Source organism: Leopardus geoffroyi, chromosome D3 (assembly GCF_018350155.1).
Source record: "Leopardus geoffroyi isolate Oge1 chromosome D3, O.geoffroyi_Oge1_pat1.0, whole genome shotgun sequence".
Classification (NCBI taxonomy): domain Eukaryota; kingdom Metazoa; phylum Chordata; class Mammalia; order Carnivora; family Felidae; genus Leopardus; species Leopardus geoffroyi.
In genome coordinates, this window is record NC_059339.1 from 20,184,136 (window position 1) to 20,197,341 (window position 13,206).

Sequence of the window (13,206 nt, forward strand, 5' to 3'; positions counted from 1 at the left end):
GGCATATAATTGCTCATAATATTCTCTTATTATTGTTTGTATTTCTGCTGTGTTGGTTGTGATCTCTCCACTTTCATTCTTGGTTTTATTTATTTGGGTCCTTTCCTTTTTCTTTTTGATCAAACTGGCTAGTGGTTTATAAATTTTGTTAATTCTTTCAAAGAACCAGCCTCTGGTTTCATTGATGTGTTCTGCTGCTTTTTTTTCTTTTTTCTTTTAGTTTCGATAGCATTGATTTCTGCTCTAATCTTTATTATTTCCTGTCTTCTGCTGGTTTTGGGTTTTATTTGCTGTTCTTTTTCCAGCTCTTACGGTGTAAGGTTAGTTTGTCTATCTGAAACCTTTCTTCCTTCTTTAGAAAGGCCTGGATTGCTATGTACTTCCCTCTTATGACTGCCTTTGCTGCATCCCAGAGGTTTTGGTCGGTGTGTCATCATTTTCATTTGCTTCCATGTACTTTTTAATTTCCTCTTTAACTTCTTGCTAGCCCATTCATTCTTTAGTAGGATGTTCTCTAGTCTCCAAGTATTTGTTATCTTTCCAAATTTTCTCTTGTGGTTGACTTCTAGTTTCACAGTGTTGTGGTCTGAAAATCTGCATGGCATGATCTCAATCTTTTTGCATTTGTTGAGGGCTGATTTGTGTCCCAGTATGTGATCTATTCTGAAGAACATTCCATGTGCACTGGAGAAGAATATATATATTCCACTGCTTTACGATGAAATGTTCTGAATATATCTGTTAAGTCCATCTGGTCCAGTGTGTCATTCAAAGCCATTGTTTCCTTGTTGATTTTCTGTTTAGATGATCTGTCCATTGCTTTAAGTGGGGTGTCAAAGTCCCCTACTGTTATGGCATTATTATCAATGAGTTTCTTTATGTTTGTGATTAATTGATGCATATATATGGGTGCTTGCACATTTGGAGCATAAATGTTTACAATTGTTAGATCTTCTTGGTGGATAGACCCCTCAATTATGATATAATGTCCTTCTTCATCTCCTGTTACAGTCTTTATTTTAAAGTCTTGATTGTCTGATATAAGTATGGCTACTCTGGCTTTCTTTTGTTGGCCATTAGGGTGATAGATGGTTCTCCATCCCCTTACTTTCAATCTGAAGGTGTCTTTAGGTCTAAAGTGGGTCTCTTGTAAACAGCATATAGATGGATCTTGTTTTCTTATCCATTCTGTTACCCTATGTCTTTTGATTAGAGCATTTAGTCCATTGATGTTTAGGGTGAGTACTGAAAGATATGAGTTTATTGCCGTTATGTTTCTTGTGGAGTTGGAGTTTCTGGTGGTGTTCTCTGGTCCTTTCTAGTCTTTGTTGCTTTTGGTCTTTTTTTTTTCTTTTTGTCTTTTCTCCCTCAGAGAGTCCCCCTTCAAATTTCTTGCAGGGCTGGTTTAGTGGTTATGATCTCCTCTAATTTTTGCTTGTCTGGGAAACTTTTAACCTCTCCTTCTATTTTGAATGACAACCTTGCTGGATAAAGAATTCTTGGCTGCATATTTTTTTCCAATTCAGCATATTGAATACATCCTTCCACTCCTTTCTGTTCTGCCAAGTTTCTGCTGCAAACCTGATCTGCCTTCCCTTGTAGGTTAAAGACTGTTTTTTCCCTTGCTCCTTTCATGATTCTTTCCTTGCCTGAGTATTTTGTAAATTTGACAATGATATGCCTTATTAATGGTCGGTTTTTGTTGAATCTAATGGGAGTCCTCTGTGCTTCCTGGATTTTGATGTCCGTGTCTTTCCCCAGGTTGGGGAAGTTTTCTGCTATGATTTGCTCACATAACCCTTCTACCCCTTTTTCTCTCTCTTCATCTTCTGGCACTCCTGCGATTCTGATGTTGTCCCTTTATAATGAGTCACTGATTTCTCTTATTCTTGAATCGTGCTCTTTTGCTTTAGTCTCCCTGTTTTTTCTGATTCATTATTCTCCATAAGTTTGTCTTCTATATTGCTGATTCACTGCTCTGCCTCATCAATCCTTGCCACCATGACGTCCATTCGAGATTGCAGCTCAGTTATAGCATTTTTTTATTTCATCCTGACTAGCTTTTACTTTTCTTATCTCCACAGAAAAGGATTCTATTTTCGACCCCAGCTACTATTCTTATTATCATGATTCTAAATTCTGGGTCAGACATCGTGCTTGTATATGTGTTGGTGAAATCCCTGGCTGCCATTTCTTTGTGCTCTTTCTTTTGGGGTGAAGTCCTTCATTTCATCATTTTGAAGGAAGAAAAGGAATTAATAAGTTAAAAAAAATAAAAAATTAAAAACAACAACACACACACACACACACACACACACATCAAATAAATTATGCTAGATCCTAGGTGTATTTTGGTATAGTTATTGAAAGGAGCTTGCTAGATTGCAGAAAAAAAAGGATGGGGGGAGGAACAAAAAGAAAAACAAGAAAAAAAAAAAGGAAAACGTTTGAAAATTTGACAAAATCAATACAATGAAATAAAATAAAATGAAATGGTGGAAGTAAAACAGAATTTGAAAAAGTTACAAAAGTGTAAAAAATATAGTAGAAAAAACAAAGAAAAATATTTTTAATAAAAATGGAAATAAAAATAAATGTTTTCTCGGGGCGCCTGGGTGGCGCAGTCGGTTAAGCGTCCGACTTCAGCCAGGTCACGATCTCGCGGTCCGTGAGTTCGAGCCCCGCGTCGGGCTCTGGGCTGATGGCTCAGAGCCTGGAGCCTGTTTCCGATTCTGTGTCTCCCTCTCTCTCTGCCCCTCCCCCGTTCATGCTCTGTCTCTCTCTGTCCCAAAAATAAATAAACGTTAAAAAAAAAAAATAAAAAAAAATGTTTTCTCTTTCTGAATTCAAGAAAAAGAAAAGAAACAAAAAAGAAAAAAAAGAAAATTGAATATATGGACCAGTGAACAGACTGAAATATGATTGAAATTACATCGTTTTCCCCTAGAAGTCAAACTATGAAGCACTTTATAGTCTGTAAACAAGCAGGCGGAGAGATTTGTGATGTTCCTGAAGAGTGAGGTTGGCCCAGTTGGGCAGGGTTTAGTGTAATGGTTCCATTCTCCACTAGATGGCACTGCTTAGCTTACTGGGGTGGATTGTTGTGGCGTTTGTAGGTGTGTATGCGCATGCACGGGAGGGGTGAAAATGGTGTCACCCAGCTACCAGTCTCTAACATCAGAACCCTTTGCTCTCCCTGGCCAGCAATAGTGCACTTGTCCTTTGTCTCTGGCTTCTGACCACTCCCTGCTTTTACATGTCTGTGACCAAGCCATCAGGTTGCCTCCCTCCTGAGTTTTATCAGGCGGCACCTCCCTCCTGAGTTTTATCTCAGATGTGGCTGTGTTTCCTGACCCCTCACTTCTGAGGGACTGCGGCTTTGACCCATTCTGGCCATCTGGGGGAGGGTCTCACTGAGCAATGGCCAGGTGCCAGCCCGTGGGAATGTTTGTGGGACTGTGCTGCTGCTGATGCCCAGAGACTGCTGCTGGGTGCCAGCCCACCCCAGAAAATGTTTACGCAATTGTGTAGCAACAGCGTTTCAGGGATTATGGAGAATCACAACACACATCTGGCACCAGGCTTCACCCTTAATGACCTTGTTCCAGCACCAGTGAATGTGGTTGTTCTCTGGAGTCTTCTGGGACCAGGTGGCTGCACAGCCTCTACCAAATATCCTTCTAGTAGTGGAACTGCTTTTCCCCTTGTGGCCCAAGAACCTCCTGGACCCCACTCTCTTCCTGGGGATTAGTCCTTCCCACCAGAGCACCACCAGGTATTGAGCTGCGGAGTTTCAGACTCTGTGCTCCTCCTGTTTATAGAGTCTTAATGGTATTTAAACCCTCTCCTGTCTTCTTTCTCCCTTTTTAGTTCAGTCCCTGTGGCTCTTTCCACTTTTCCACTTTCTCTCCAGTTGCTTTTGGAGGGGGGTTCTTTTCTCCCCCATCTCCGTCCTCTCTCTGCAAACAAAAACAGCTCCCTGCCCTCCACGGCTTCTATCTCCCCCAGTTCACCTCTCCACACCATGTACCTTCTGAATTCAGGTTGTGCAGATTGTTGTCTTAATCCTCAAATAAGTTTTCTAGGTGTGCAGGATGGTTTAGTGTTGATCTGGCTGTATTTCATGGACACGAGATGCAAAAGAAACTTCCATGCTGTTCCACCATCTTGGGTCCTCCCCCTAGGACTCTATTTAGACTTCATTTTTAAGGGTTATTTTCTGTAGATGAAGAATTGTTTTTCTCTTTCTTTCAGTAATTTAGAGATGTTAATCCATTGTCTCTCACAGGCATTTCCACCAATGCAAAATCCACTAGAATCCTCCTCTTTGTTCCCCTGAGAGCAGTGTCTTTTCCTCTGGCTGCTTCTACCACTGTCTCCTTTTCACTGCAAAGAACATTTGATATTTACAGGGCTGTTCCTTTTTTCTTCTTATTTCTTGTGGCTGTGGTTTGTTGAGATTTTTAGACCTGTCCCTCTTGAGTTTCATCACATTTAGAAGATTTTGGCCAATAACTTTCGAATATTTTTCCATTTCTGCACCTCCACTTTCTCTCCCTTTCTGACACAATCACATCCTATTCCCTTGCTAAAGGTGCCTAATAGCTTGGTGGTTCTCTGTTCAATTTGAAAACCTTTTCCTGTTTTTCACTTTGCACTTTCCATACTGTGTCTTCAGATTACCTCATGAATGCTTCCTCTGGAAAACGTGCTACAGTGACCTACCCAGGAGGGGCTGGGCCAGGACCAGGGAGGACACCTAATCCTAAGGCCTGACCAGCAGCTTCTCAGAGACGTGGGGAGAATGGGAGCCAGGCCATGGCAGCAGCATTTATGTGCCACTGTCCATCATTCTCTGTCACTTGATTCATTGCCAGGCACTCCCACTGCTGTGGTAAGTGGCACAGCAATGGCCAACCTTGTCCTGGCCCTCTTTTCTGTTCATGCTCAGGGAGACCATGTCCTTAAATTCCATCCTCAGATTTGACTCAGATGGTTGTATAACCAGCTCGGGGTTCTGTCTTGGCTTCTCCTGGCACTAAGAGGTATGTTCATGAGCTTATCTCCAGAGGAGCTGGGAGCAGGTGCTCCCCAGGGCCTCCCCAGGACCATTGACCTGCAGGGAGGCTGCCTCAGGTCAGGGGTGGCACAGAGCCTGTAAGAGAGGAGAGGAGAGGGGTCTGGAAGAAGAAAGGAAAGCTGAGTCAGAGATTACTATCCTAGCACTGAGGGGAGAGAGCAATGTGGACACAGGTGAGGGCAGGGCCCTGACCCCATGGACCCTGGGTGGGAGAGAACAGGGCATCTGTGCCACACACTGTGCCTCCCTATGGACTTTTCACCTGTGCAGGAGCAGCAGGAGAGCAGGAGTGAAGCCATGCAGAGTGAACCTGGGACTAGGAGCACTGCAGGCTCACCTGGGAGCTGTTCCACATGCAGATACCTGGGCCCCACCCTAACCTGCTGCACCTGCAGCTACATCTTGTGGAGACGCCCCCCTCCCACCCCATCAAGGGACTGTGTGCTCACTGAGCTTCACAAGCTGAAGTTTAGGCCACCGTGGAAAATCCCACTTCCTCTGCTTATCTCCTATTTGGCCACCTGGGACATGGGGCTTAACTGTCCTGCTCTGGTCAAGTGAACTTGATTCAGATTCTAGACCCTGTAGTGATGGGGAGAAAATGGGGTAAGAACGGACTCTTTCACCAGTCACGTGGAGTGTGTGCTGTGGATGGGGGTGAGACCCCAGGGAATATGGGGTGCATGGCTCTGGAGGCAGAAAGTGTGCCTTGTCTGCTTTTACTCCTCCTCGGGGTGAATCATGTGCAAGAGAGGACGGCACTGGTTGGGGCATTTCATGGTGACTACACGGGGGAGCTGGGTGTCTACTACACCATTGGCGCAAGCACGGGTGTGTATGGATGCAGGAGATCCCCTAATACTCCCTGGGTCTGTATTACAGTCATAAATGCACCACAATCCAATTCAGCAGGTCTGATAATGGACCAACTTTCTAGAATGAGGTCTAGTCCTACCAATGGGCAGCGATGGTGACTAGCTCAGGTATTTGCTGTGGGAAGGGGCTATGGGGTGGGTGGTGGGGTAGTCAAAGAAATGAGCAGGGTAGAAATAACATGTGTTTCTTCCTAATGTTGTAGGAATGTGTTTGGATGTATATTAATCATAAGTTTCTGTTTAGTTCTCCTGCTACATCCAATTTATCCTCTAACATCAGATGTGTTAACAACAGTTAACTTTATTTCTCAATATTGAAGTTATAGGATGTCAAAACATCTGGGACAAAAATAAATATCCCTAACAGAGAAAAATGTATTTTGTATGCTCTTGGGGGGTAGGACTGAGCATGTTTATAATTGTTCACTGGGTGGTTTCATCATATTTGGTGGAAGCATTGCTGTCAACATCTCTTAATTGGAGACGGTGATTTCTGGGGATGTGGATGGATTTCATACAGATAAGGGGTGGCTGTGGTGGCTTGTTAAGTGTCCATATTGACTGGCTGAACTGTTTTTCACAGAATTATTTTCTATGTTTTTGGGTAAGGTGGGTGTAAGGAGAGATTCTTGTACAAGATTTGGGGGATAGAAGTGAGGCAACACCCATTTTGTGGCTCACTCCATGGTTGTGTATCTTCTGGTCACGTTGCAGAACGAGGCAACTGCCTCAATGTCCCTCATTCACCCTTAGGATGGATGTGACTCCCTAACTTGCAGAGCACCTAGTGTGTCTGCATCTTTTTTCATTGTATAAAAATACTGGAATGGTCTGATCTGTTTGGGGATTGGACAAGCACATTGGTGATCTGGGGGAGAAACGCCAGCTATAGTGGCCTCTTTAGGTCCCTGAGGACCCTGTTGGGGATGCAGGTCATCCTGGATTGGGTTCCTGAAAGCAGACTCCGAATGGAGAAGTGCCTGTGTAGGAGATCTGGAAGGAGGAGAGAGGTCAGACTGGGCAGGAGAAGTGACCCACACAGAGTGAGACATCAGATGAGGCCTCATTCCTGCAGGGAGCTCTAAAGCTGGGACCTTTCAGGACATGTGAAAGTGGGGCAGGGCCTTGGCCTCTAGGCCTCAGGAGATTATTTAACTGAACCTCTCTGAGAAGGGACATAAACGTGGGGAGGCAATTCTCTGAAGCAAGAGTCCTTGGCAGTGAGGAGCACCCCTGTGAGCTGTCAGAGGCTCCAGGCAGTAGTGGGTGGGTGTGTGAGACCAAAAGACAGGGTGTGGGTGACCCCACGGTGTCTACTGCACTCAGGTGAAGGTGGCTCCACACATGACACCAGGGCTTCAGGACCTCAGGTGAGCTGGGAAATTTGGGGCTCTAATCCTTGTCAGTTGTGAGAGCAGTAGCCCACAGCCACCACATGGAAGTGCAGAGATAATGAGCACTGGGGGAAAGTCCCCGTGTCTTTTCTCTACCGAGGCCCTCTGTTCCCAGTTCACACCCAGGACCTGAGAAGCAGGGAAGCCTAGTGCTGTCAGCTGAATATTCACTCTGACCCCCCCTGTGCAGAGCCAGCCTGGGGGACTGGATGAGAGGGACATCTGAGGGCCTCAGGAGACCTGGGCCAAACCAGCTCTGCTTTGTGCACAGACCTCCAAGGGCTGGAGGAGAGTGTGACACAGACAGAAGGGGTTTGTGTCTCACTTCCCCATTTGCCTGTGTCACTGTGAGGATCATAGTTGCTCTCATATGACTGACAGTAATAGTCAGCCTCGTCCTCGGCCCGGGCCCCGCTGATGGTCAGGGTGGCCGTGTTCCCCGAGTTGGTGCCTGAGAATCGGTCAGGGATCCCTGAGGGCCGGTTGCTATCCTCATAGATAATCAGCACAGGGGCCTGGCCTGACTTCTGCTGGTACCAGTAAGCATCTTTATTTCCAATGTTGTTTCCTCCACATGTGATCCTGGCCGTCTGTCCCAGGTTCACTGACACTGTCGGGGGCTGAGTCAGCTCATAGGAGGCCACGGAACCTGCAAGAGAGAAGGTGAGAGGTGGGTTTCCAGCCTGGGGTGTCATCCCCTGAACACTCCCACCTGCTTGGCTTAAGCTCCAGTGATTCTCTAGGCCCCAGTGTCCACTCTGCTGTCATCTTAGTCCCTGGGACCCATGGGCCCGCCTGGTGGATGGAGCCTTTGAACAAGTGAGAACCACCCCCCTCTCCTTTCCCTGGGCAGGTGCAGCCCTTCAGGGCTCACACAGATCAGTGAGCACAGTGGGGGGCTATCACCCCACCAGCCCCCCATCCCACAGCAGGGTCTTGAGCATCCTGTCCCCACTGAGACTCCCCTGCTGAGCTCAGAGTCAGGACCAGGCTTGTCCCGGAACCCTGGGCCTGGGGTGGGTGTGAGCCTGGGCATAGCACCTGTGCAGTGAGCGAGGAGGCCGAGGAGGAGAGGGATCCAGGCCATGGTGGAGGTGCCTCGATTCTGTTCCCTGAGGTCCTGAGGCTGGGCAGGGTTCCTCCCAGGCCTGACTTATCCCCTTGCTGGAGACACCTGCTGTTCATGCAAATCAACCAGGGCTCAGGGGCTGCTGCTGAGGAGCCTTGTGGTTTTAGAAATGGGCTCAGCCCCAAGGGACACAGAGATGGGAGGGGCAGCCCTTCAGATCCACTTTCAGCCCAGGGGATTCTGCTTCACCCTCTGATCCCATAGTCTGGGGTCCACAACTCCATCCCTCTCACTGTCCTGGTGTAGCTCCTGAGCAGGTGTTCTCACAGCAGAGCTCAGAGTTGGAGTCTGTCTGCATTTTCTGAACTTGTTACAGAATGTTTACTCTCTAGGTGTCTGGAAGAGCTTAGGTCAGTGCAGTGTCCTACCCAGGTCTATGTTGGGGAACTTCAGAACCTGAACAAATTCCTCCCTTGCCAAGTGCACATGGAGTATTAGGGAGCCACGAGGTGTGGTAAGATTGTGTCCTGAGGGAGAACTCGTGGGACAGGAGTCATCCATGCCATGCCTCAGTAGGCCCACAGTGTACTCAGTGCCAGGGACAGACCAGGCTTGAAGAAGGTTTGGTAGTAACTGAGTTTAGCAGGAATGGGCTGGGCTGGAGAGGCATGAAGTAAGTACTGGACCTATGCTAGAGACAGAGGCAGATTCTACAGAAGACAGATCTGAGAGACACCAAGTCAGAATTTTACAGCACTATCAAAAGTAGTACTGTAGCAACTTACACCTTTTTCTACTGGTGTCAGGTCATCGCAACCCACCTTCCCCAGCTGTTAGAACAGCTGATGTCCAGATCCTCCCCATGTCCAAGTGGCTTTGCCAGGTGATCTCTGCTGCCCTCTGGTGGCTGCTCCACACTGGCTGCTGGAGGCGCAGGGAAGTCCTTTGCCCAGCTGGAGATTCAGAACCCACCGTTCACATCCTGTTTCCCTGATTCCTAGACTACTGATCCCAGGGGAGGAACTGCTCCTCTCTGTGGGGTCCCTGCCAGCCTCAAGACAGGCAGGAAGAAATCAAATTATCCATGAAAATAGAAACAGCCTGATGTGAGGAGGAGAAAGCAGGGCCCATCTGAGGTATCATTGCTTATATCTTTGGGGTGATGGTTGGTCACGGGTGTGGTTCTAGGGTTTGGCACCACAGGTGACACAGCATTTAGGAACTGTGTCTTACTGGCGCTGGCTCCTGGTACACAAAATAGGGTGGTCCAAAGACAGACACAGAGAACACTCACCCAGCCATCAGTTATTCAGATTCACTTGGGTTGGCACATTCTGTCCTGAGAAAGGAGTGTGAACAAGACAGAGGTCTTGCTCAGTTACCTTCCTGTGTGTGGAGCAGCACAGTGGACACATTTGGTAATGCAACAGACAGTCTCCAAACCCTTCTACCTGTATCTTGTTTCTATATTCAATTAGAAGCCACACTATTGCTATCTCAGGTCCCTTTTGAGCCAATGTGACCGTATGGGCTAGAGCCGGCTCATGAATGTGTCAGCTGAAGTCCTTTTTGGGGAGTTTTCTTCTTGTGAATGATAAAACAGACCAGATATGTAGTGAGTGCCTTACCTCTTTAACATGGGTGTGATAGCTGGAGCAGCAGCAGCCATCCCATGGTCTGTTGTCAACAACAGTGAAAAGCAAGCCTCCACAGTAGTGATGGTGGAACCGAAAGTGAGCAGATGTGGGACCTCACGGAATCGGTGAGTACTTGGAGAAACATCTCTGATTTCAGACTTATTTCTGCAGGAGGAAAAGAAGTGCCTGAATGTTCATGCCTCTGTTTGAGATGTGCATATATTACATTAAAATTTTTCTGACCAATTAGGATAATAATTAGCACAAAACAATCAGTTAAAAAATATAGCGATGGGGAACATGTGCCGTGTTGTGTGGTACATAGATAATGAATTGAGATCAGACAAGGTGACAGGCAGGTGCTGGGTGGTGAGAGCCTGGAGGAGGCCTCTCTGCAGAGGTGACCTTGGAGCTGCTCATAATGGGAAGAAGGAACAGTTTAGTTTAGAAGAACTAAAGAGTGTGTTTGGAGTCAGTCCCTGTGGAGAAGAGTCTGGTTTGTCTGAGGATGCAGGGACAGTGAGGACCTTAGGAGTCTGCGATTCAAAACTATTTGAGTTCCAAGGTGATTATTTTCTCATATTATAACCTCAGGGACAGGAGTGATGGGTTAGAATTCTCATCGCTGTATGTTCCAAATATAAGGGAACTCACGAGAGGAGTCCCTGTGTGAGCTTCCCTGCAAACTGAAAGGGAAGCAGGAGCCCTTTTGTAGCTGAGTCACTGTGGCTTATCTGCAGCTCACCCATGTGTGTGTGTTCCGCATGACATCAAATTCCTGTCACACATCCCTTCATTATTATATCTTTTATATACATACACATATATGAATATATTGTATTTGTGCCTGTATATACTAATTGTGTCTGCATTGTGTGCTTGCAGATATGTGTGTGTGTAAATGTATACATACATTTACAACATATGCACATGTATTTTCTATAGATTGAACTCTGAATTGGGTACCTAAGTGGTAGTTGATGAGATCCTTGAGTTTCTAGGAGACACAGAGTTCCATTTCCTCACCAATGAGAAGTAGGTATGGTTACCACAGTGAACAGCAGGACCATATTAGTGTTCAGACTCATTTGACAGAGGATGTTAGTATCATTTAGTTAATAATGATGTTCCTAGAGCTGAAATAGATAGGTAGCTGTCTATTTTTTTTTTACATGTGTATAAATAGAAAGCTATGCTTGGCAAACACTTTGGCTTCCTACTGAACTTAACAGAGATGGAATGCTCCTTAGAAGCCACTAGATTACCATGTGATGTGAGCTGCTTGCATGACTAGGTGTTATCTGATAAACCATGCGTGGATTTGGGCATTCACAGCAGCTCTCCATCTTCAAACAGAAGAGGTAAATTTGAGATCAGGCTTCACCAGGTTCTGAAGGCACAAGTGAGTTGCATGAGGAAGAAGCTGGGTATCCATGACCCCAACCCCTGCAGCATTGTCTTTTCTCTGTCTCCCACAACTATGGCCTGTGCTACTATAGAGAAAATAACAGAGGTTCCTGTATGGTATGCAGCCAACTCTGAGAGTTAACACTATTAGTACTGCAGCCCTAATCCGGGACAGCCCTGCATAACATGGGGGGTGAAAATTGTCCCATAAAGTAAGATTTGAGCAGAGTACTTGGTTCATTTTGCCTGGACAAAGGGAAAGACAGAGGTGGCTTTATACTAACCTATATGCTCTGACTCATAGTTTGGCTGGATGGTCAGAGACTTGGAAAGAACAATAAGAAAACTGGTGAAAAATGTTTGAGGAAGACACATGTGAATAGAACCCCCCCCCCAATGAACACAGAGGTAGATGCCATTTGTGTTCAATGAAGATGCCTACCACAGTGTGCCCTCAAGAGGAAATGGTATTAATAATCAGATGGATAATGTGATATGTCTGGGGACAGTGGTTAGTCTTCTTGTCCATCCACTTGTAAACTGGCCCAGTAGGCTCCATAGCACAGTGTACATATTAGAAAGTATGTGGTTATTCATGGGGTGATCACTGTGGATTTCCACTCACTAAAGCTGACCTGGATGCTTCTGAGGACCAATCTGCCAACAGTAGAGACCAAGTCTTAGTTCCCAGTAGGAGATCATTCCCTTGGGAATCTGCCTGGAGTCTGCTTGCTGATTCTTTACAATAAGCCCCTTCTATCCTGGAGGGGATAGCTCTGTTCTTATTGGAATAGACCTTTACTGTAGGTAGAGACTTGCTTACTTTAACTGCAACACTTCCTCCCAAACTATTACCCATGGATTTCCAAAGTGCCTTGCCCACTATTCAGAAGCCCCAGAAGCAGTGTGGCTTCTGTCCAAGGCACTCATTTCACTAAAATGAAGGGCTGCAATGTGCCCATACCCATGGAATTCATTGCTTCAACCATCTTCCCCAGCATTTTGAAATAGCTGTCTTGAATGAATGGACTTGGCCTTTGGCAGACTCAGTTACTGTGCTAGCCACATAGAAACACTTTGTGTGTCTGGGGAAGCATTTTCTAGGGTATGATATTTGCACTAAATCTGTATCCAGTATATGGTGTTGTTTGCCAGATAGCCAGGATTCATGGGTCCAGGAATCAAGAGGTGGAACTGAGCATGTCCCTAGTCACTGATATTCCTGGAGGCCTGCTGCAAAATTATGACTGCCTGTCACCATGACCCTACACTCTGCTGCCTTAGAGGTACCAGTTCTAAATTAGATGTGCTTCCACCCAGTGACACAACAATGATTCTGTTCTACTGAAAGTTAAGACTACCCCTTGTCACTTTGAGCTTGTCATGTCTCCATGGATGTTTCTCTGTCTGTCCTTCCAGCCAGGTCTTCCATCCACAACAAATTCCCTAGCCAAGAAAATGTGACAGCCTCATCCTGCCTTCTGCATATGCACTCCTGATCCACAGGGTGCAGAGCCTGCCTGGAGGCTGGGTTGGGAGTGAGGTCTGGGAATCTCAGATCTGGGCACCTGGGGCAGACCTGCTGAATGCTTGTCCACCGTCCTCCTGGGGCTGAAGGAGAGTGTGTGAAAGATGGGGAAGGAGTTTGTGTCTCACTTTCCTGTCTGCCTTTGTCACTGTGAGCATGTCTACCACTGTTTCACACCTGATAGTCGGCCTCGTCCTTGGCTCTGGTCCTGCTGAT

At 46.3% G+C, this 13,206-nt stretch overlaps 3 protein-coding genes, 1 long non-coding RNA gene, 1 pseudogene and 1 gene segment (V, D, J or C); 1 reads left to right on the top strand and 5 right to left on the bottom strand.

Annotated features, from left to right (window-relative positions):
• The window catches only part of LOC123587584 (immunoglobulin lambda-1 light chain-like), an 876,584-nt gene that overhangs the window by 149,759 nt on the left and 713,619 nt on the right, over positions 1 to 13,206 (bottom strand). The window lies entirely within an intron of this gene.
• The window catches only part of LOC123587589, a 511,389-nt pseudogene that overhangs the window by 136,315 nt on the left and 361,868 nt on the right, over positions 1 to 13,206 (bottom strand).
• LOC123587586 overlaps positions 1 to 13,206 on the bottom strand; it is a 1,001,573-nt gene that overhangs the window by 126,501 nt on the left and 861,866 nt on the right.
• Positions 1 to 13,206, bottom strand: part of LOC123587588 (immunoglobulin lambda-1 light chain-like) — an 824,513-nt gene that overhangs the window by 121,614 nt on the left and 689,693 nt on the right. The gene's annotated exons all lie outside the window — the stretch shown is intronic.
• The window catches only part of LOC123587590 (immunoglobulin lambda-1 light chain-like), a 577,236-nt gene that overhangs the window by 113,107 nt on the left and 450,923 nt on the right, over positions 1 to 13,206 (bottom strand). The gene's annotated exons all lie outside the window — the stretch shown is intronic.
• LOC123587610 overlaps positions 1 to 13,206 on the top strand; it is a 204,877-nt gene that overhangs the window by 8,995 nt on the left and 182,676 nt on the right. The gene's annotated exons all lie outside the window — the stretch shown is intronic.